Genomic DNA, 7,234 nt, shown 5'->3' on the forward strand with positions numbered 1-7,234 from the left:
TCCGTCTCTGCCACTTGCCAGCTAAGCCTCGGCTGGCGCAGGGGGCGGAACCATGCATGCGCAGCGCTCCCGGGCAGGGAAAGTCCTCGACTTACGATCGGTTGGGTAGTTCTTGACTTACGACCGGTTTAGTCCTCGACTTACGCCCGGTTTAGTCCTCGACGTACGACCGGTTTAGTCCTCGACTTACGATCGGTTGGGGGTCGCGGCATTAAAAAGGTTGAGAACCACTGTTATAGAAACTAGACTGTTTCATTTGCTCCACAATCAGACTCTGGTTACAACTACCATAGGACACTCCCTTAGGTTACTTTTACTCCAATGTCAAAGACAGAGGCTTAGGAGTTTCCTGCTTCTCTATCGCCATCCTGCTTCTGCAAAAGGCCCAGCTGGAGAAGTTTGCAGAGAATCCTACCATGCTGTTTGATACGCTTCCCTACCATGCTGTTTGATACACTCCCTGGGGCAACAGCTCAACAAGCCATGTAAGCTGAACTCCATAGTTATCACCAAAGCAGAAGGGCAGGCCACATGGAAGAATCTACTCTCACAATCCATCAACAGCTGAGAGCTGAGTATCCCTAACATCAACATAGCCAGTAACGAGGAGCTTTCCCTGGTGTTTCCTCACCTGTACTTGCGGTATATCCAATTGAGGGATAGAGTTCTCCTCCTCAAGTCCAGGAGTCTGCAATGCACTTGTCATCACTGACAAGTGCTGCAGAGGTGCCTGCCCAAAATGCTCAACCAGATCCTGCAATTCTGTGAGGTCACCCACGATCCGAGATGTGCACAATGTAATCATGTTCTTCAGCACCTTGAACAACTTTTGCACTGAGACAGTGTCCACTCCTGGGTCAAACCCATCATTCCATACAGATCACCATTCATGAAATCAAACTGATCATGGAAAGAATGCATCAATTGTGGGTACTTGACATCTCTGTGATTGTCAGCTACTGAATGAAAGAGTCGTGGGACTTGACAAAAACAAAGTATGGTCATACCAATCATGTTTGGAGAACTTCTTCCCTGGGGCAGTTCCTCAGTTCCAGTTCACCATCTGCCCATCATCATCTCCAATTAGGGACTGTTCTACAATCCATTGAGTAATGGACTTTGGGCTTGAGCCACCAAGACATCATGGACCTTTGTTAACCTATCATCAGTGGCTTCCTCAAATGCTGCAACTTACATACCCGGGGAACTAAGCCTGGCTGTTTGTGAACTGTCCAAACACACTTATGATTTATGACCTGCCTGGCGGTGACTATTCTTATGTAACAGTCTGTAAGTGATTCTATCACCTTAGAGGGTTGACTTATGAGGGGAGGAATTGTTCTGTTCGAGATTGCCCTTTCTTGTAAAGTTGATCCATCTAATAATAAATGTTACATAGCTGAATATATATCTGTAGTATTTACTACTATGCCATGCCTTCTGTTCATAGACTTCGTGTTATTGGACTGGTCAACCACAGGCTATATGTACTGAAGATTCTGACTGGGTTCTCCAATCACATTCCAAATGCGCTCTCATTTCCTGCTCCCCAGGTCATTTTGTCCCTTTGAATCATTGTTGTAGACTGATGATGCAAAACACTGAGCAGAGCTCAAAGCCGCCAATGCTCAGGGCCATCAGGCTCAAGGAGTGGATAATTAATATTGAAAGGTGTGATTGCAGTCAAGTGGGATGGCTAATCAGCTACTGATTTCTCTCTAATGTCTTAGATTATTTGGAAATCTAATCTCTATGGGGAGGCAGGGAAGGGGTCTGGGATAGTGGAATTGTAGTAGAAACATGCTATCTCGTTTCAAATATAAACATGGAGCAATTATGCCAGCAAGCTGGTCTCATTATTCATTAGGCTGTGTCCTCAAGCAAGGACAAAGTTTTCTTGGCTGTTCCTTTGCCATTGCCAAAAACAGAGACAAAAATCACATTTCATATCATGAAAGTCAAAGACCTGCGCCCTAAGACAAACTATAATGGAACTAGACATTCAAACATATATTCTTCCTATACCTGTATGGCCTGTCCTTCAGAAAAATAGATAGATTTTATTTTGAAATGGGGAAGAGTCCACAGTATTGTTTTAACCGGAGGTGGGAGGGGAGTGTTAATCATGATTCGTGGCAAGGGAACTGATATATGAACGTGTAAAATATATTACAAAATAAGTAGGAAGTTCCATCAAGTAAGCTCCTTTTCTTCAATATGCAGGTGCACGTATCAGAGCTGCAGGACAGAAGTTCCTGTACACCTATATTTAAACTATTACAGTACAACATTGTTGACTCACTGATGTCAGAGGAAGTATTTTGAAGAAATGATTTGTAGGTTGTGGGTCTTCCACCAGTGCAAACCAGAGGTTTCAAGAAAATGAAGGCATCCACATTAATAATATTTGTTTTAAAAACAGTTAAGATTCCACCAAAACTTGAAGTACTTTCTAAGGCAGTGGTGGCGAACCTATGGCACGCGTGCCAGAGGTGGCACTCAGAGCCCTCTCTCTTGGCACATGCGCCACCGCCACCAGCAGCAGGTCCATCAGGCCGCCACCGCCACTGCCACCCAGAGCAGGAGCCCCGCCCAGCACAAAGGAGGCGAAGCGGCCGACTAGCAAGCTCGAGTAGAGGTGGTAGAGCAGAAGTCACCAACCATTGTCAATTGGTGGACTGGAAGAAAAGGGAGGGGGAAGCATTTTACATGCGTGCATGCGCGCATAGGGCCGCGAGCACCAACACGCTGCAAATGGGGTGGGACTAATGCCTGCGTGATGCTCACTAGCCCTGCCCCATTCTTGTGTGGTGCAGCACTTTGTATCTGTACCCTGCGGCATGGTGGAGGCCATTTTTGTGCCTTGCAGCACGGTGGCCCATTTTTGCACACACACACCCCGGTTTTTGCGTGCCAGAGGCGGCACTCAGAGACACCTCCTTGCCCCTCCCCTGAAGGCACCACAATGCTGATACGGCCCTGGCGCTTTGGATAAATAAGTGGGTTTGGGGTTGCGGTTTGGGCACTCAGTCTCTAAAAGGTTCGCCATCACTGTTCTAAGGACTTGGTGTGAAGAAGGCTCACTGGTTGTTTGTAGAAGACAAGTCCTTACATTGCAGCTTCCATCTCACTGCTAGCCCAATACTGAGGCAGTAACGAGGTCGGTGTTAGGTGTTCTGACATCAGAATAGGATTTTCCCAGCAATCACATAAGAAGGCTTCCTATGCACACTTTTAGAGATTTCAGAAAATGTGAACAGAAGGCTCGCTTTGTCCAAGCAGTCCTACCAATCTTTCCATTTGGGAGCCAGGTTGGTCTAGTCTAATAGTTAAGGCACCAGGCTAGAAAGCTGGAGACTGTGAATTCTAGTCCCGTCTTAGGCATGAAAGCCAGCTGGGTGACTCTGGGTCAGTCCCTCTCTCTCAGTCCAATTCCACCTCATAGGTTTGTTGTTATATGTGGAAATATATATATTTATATATATGAGGAGGGAAGAGCACTAGGCATGCTTGTCACCTTGAGTAATTTGTGAAAATAATAAAGGCATGATATTAAAAAAAAAAAATTCCAAGGCTTTTGTGCTGTGGCTGTAAGAAATATAGGACACTTTATTTACACCACCTTCTCTTTCACTAATGTGCATTCACATGTTTTCAGAGAAGAGAATACTGACCTTTTAAAAGACTGAATGCAGGGTTACCAGGAGGTCAATATTCTCAAGAATAGTCTGCAAGGGAAAAAAAACCTGGCCTCTGAGCTTCAGCATTAGTCAGATTCTTGAAAGGGCATACATTGGATGTTCTTGCTTTGACAGCATACACCTGGAATACTGCAACCAACTTTGGTCACCATATCACAAAAAAGAAGTTGAGAGTCTGGAAAACATTCAGAGAAGAGCAACTAAGATGATCAAAGGCCTGGAGACTAAAACATACGAAGAACGGCTGCAGGACTTTTCTAAAGAAAAGAAGAAATAGGGGAGACATGTTAACAGTACTCCAGTATTTGAGGGGCTGCCACAAAGAAAAGGGGGTCACGTTATTCACCAAAGCACCAGAGGGCAGGACAAGAAACAATGGTTGGAAACTGATCAAAGAGAGAAGCAACCTGGAATTAAGGAGAAACTTCCTGACAGTGAGGACAATTAACCAGTGAAAATGCTTGCCTCCAGAAATCGTGGGTGCTCCATCACTGGAGATTTTTAAGAAGAGACTAGACAGTCATTAGTCTGAGATGGTATAGGTTCTCCTGTTTGAGCAGGGGGCTGGACTAGAAGACCTCCAAGGTTCTATTCTATTCTACTCTACTCTACTCTACTCTACTCTACTCTACTCTACTCTACTCTACTCTACTCTACTCTATTCTATTCTATTCTATTCTATTCTATTATTTTCTATAGAAGGACCATGGGCATTTGGTGTCTACTACAGACTTTGACATTTCCCCTTCAGAATGAAGAAAATGCTATGGTTTAAAGCAGTGTACCTCAACCTTGGTGACTTTACTGTAAAGCTGTATGGATTTCAAGTCCTGGAATTCCCCAGCCAACCAATAAGCCAGTTCCTTTATCCCTTCTACTCCACCCAGCAAGCTTTGAACATAGTCCTCCACCCCACTGAAGCTTTACAAAGTTACAGCAGACCCATTTTTATTCTCCACAGCCTGTTATGGCTCATAATTAAACTTTATTCCTGTTGATTTTAAGGCTTTTGGTTTTAGTTTCATTGAGGTTTTATCTGATTTATATGATGTGAATTTATTATGTGGCACTGATGTGATGTGATATGATGTGAATTTATTATGACTAGCACTGATGATGTTACCTAGTTAGGTTAATGAAAAGTTTGCAAGAAAACAAGCAAGCTCAGAGAGCACCAAAAACACCTCGTTATGTGGCTCTCCTTAGGGCTACATAGTGAGATATAAATCTTCTAGAATATCTGAACCAGAACTCCCAGAATCCTTGCTATTCATCACAATGATTGGGATGATGGCAGTTATAGCTGAAAAAAAATGATGATTATTTACCCTGCTAAAGGGGGATAAATAAGCATCCAGATTTTTGGAACTACATTTCTCATCATTCCAACCATTGTGATAAATAGTACAGGTTCTCAGAGTTGTAGTTAAGACTGTCACCCAACTATACCCCAAACAGGGATTACAGGATCATAAAAAGGGAGATTTTTGAAATTTTTTATCCCTGCTGAAGTCATTCAAACTGCTGTCCTGGGATAGCATAAGGATATTACTGTCTCTGCTCATTCTAATGCTTAAGGTGGAAAGTGTAGATTGATGGTCTTAGCCTTACGTTCATTCAAACCTCATAACTGTCTCTACATGCACAACAGCACTGATGCCTTCAAGAATATGACTGGAATCAGTAGCTCAATCTTCAGTTCAGTAGTGAATTCCCTGGCCAGGCCATTTCAGCCAGTCCTTCCTTCTTCTAGTAAGCTGTCACATGAAAAGGCTACATTGGTGAATTTCAGTCATTATCCAATGCTCAAGAAATGATTTCGGTCATGATCCCTGAAAGTATAAATCACAGGTTCTTTCTCAAGATATATCAACTATATCTGATCTACACACATCCTTTCTCTCCACAAAGCAGATCATGACTCATTTTTACTTAAGCAAACACCTGCATCCTTTTTGTCTGCACAACACTGAAATGACAGTCATTCTGTAAAAGCCCTGGGAATTTCTCTCTTCTGCTGATCCGTCTGGGCTGCCTCCCACCTGCTCTTTTGGGAAGGCCAACATTCCTTCAGAAACTCAGGAGGAGGGTGTTGGTGCATGTTGCTCAATGAGGATTAAAACCAACGTCTTTTGCCCCCAAATAAAAATGCTTTATTTGTCTCGGATCTCTGGAGGATTACTGTGTTACTCGCTTAATTAAGAAAAAAACGGTCTTTTGCAGTGTTCTTTTATTTTTCCATTTAGCCTTGTCTTCTGCTTTTCTCTTTGATCTTCTCTGCTCGTGTACTCTCAATCAGTACCTGTTTCCTAGAAAATCAGCTAATACAGATCACTTCATTAGACTCCACGATAGCACTCTGCTTGAGAAATGACATTACATTCCACCCTGCACTTTTTGCATGTGTGTGTTTGCACACTTTCTTTGTTTCTACCTCTTTAATTCAGTCTCTTGCAACACAGGGCTCCCATTCTGGGAGGGTGCATCCTTTGCAATGTCTGTTTGTTTTGGCTGTGAAGCCTAATGCCTCTAGCCTGGATGTTAGTCAAACTGACCTTTCCTGTTTTCTGAGTCAATGATCTTAGATCCCCAAGTCAGGCACAAGATGTTGGGAATTAACCAGCATCTACGGACTGACAAGAAAGAATTTGGGCAAGGGCTAGTTAAGACTAGTTCTTAATTGAAAGAAGGTTCCGTGGTATTAAACTTACTGGTGTGACTCTCGATCACATATGCATTCAATGGGCTCATCTAACCACAGCAAAACTGACATCCTGGCCACAATCAGGGGCAACATTAAGCCAGTTAAATCAAAGCACTCAGACAGTAGTACTGTGCCCTATGCCTACCAAAAATGTGATGCAACATGCACACCGAAACATCTTTGCAGATTAGGCAAAGGGAATAGCTGCATGATAATCGGATCAGGCCCCACTATCAGCCAAAGTGAGGCACTTGCCTGGTGGTAGATAGTAAAAGATGGGAAACAGCTGCAAGGTACTGAAGAAGGGAGCTGATTGTCATATAGCCTGGCCCAATAGTGGGATTCAAATATATGAACAACCGGTTCTCTGTGTTGATGCCGCTTCTGGAAATCCATTCTGGGGCTGGACAACAAAAAATTAGCTACCGGTTCTGCCGAAGTGGTGCGAACCGGCTGAATCCCACCACTGTCCCTGTTGTCTTTATATCCTTAAGAAATCTGCTGTCTTCCATGCATGGGAAAATGCTACCTTCCTGTCATTTTAGCTGCCATTCTGTTCAGTGGGGTGGGGGTTCTGGCTTTTCACTTCTAGCAGAAGATCATCAGCCATCCTGCTTTCCATAACTGCTCTGCTTTTCCTTTTCTTAATACCAGGTTTCTAATGAATGCAGAGAAGCTAAGATAGAATTGCTTCCATTAGCCTTTGTTTAAGGAATATCATCTGTAACCTAATATTTTGATCCCATTTGCAGGCTCATTCCTAACTCCTTTCTCGTTGGAGGAGTCCTTTCCCACAGATGAGCTGCAGTGATTGTGTGTGTGTGTGTGT

Source organism: Protobothrops mucrosquamatus, unplaced genomic scaffold (genome assembly GCF_001527695.2).
Source record: "Protobothrops mucrosquamatus isolate PMUCROS unplaced genomic scaffold, P.Mucros_1.0 scaffold30, whole genome shotgun sequence".
Lineage (NCBI taxonomy): Eukaryota > Metazoa > Chordata > Lepidosauria > Squamata > Viperidae > Protobothrops > Protobothrops mucrosquamatus.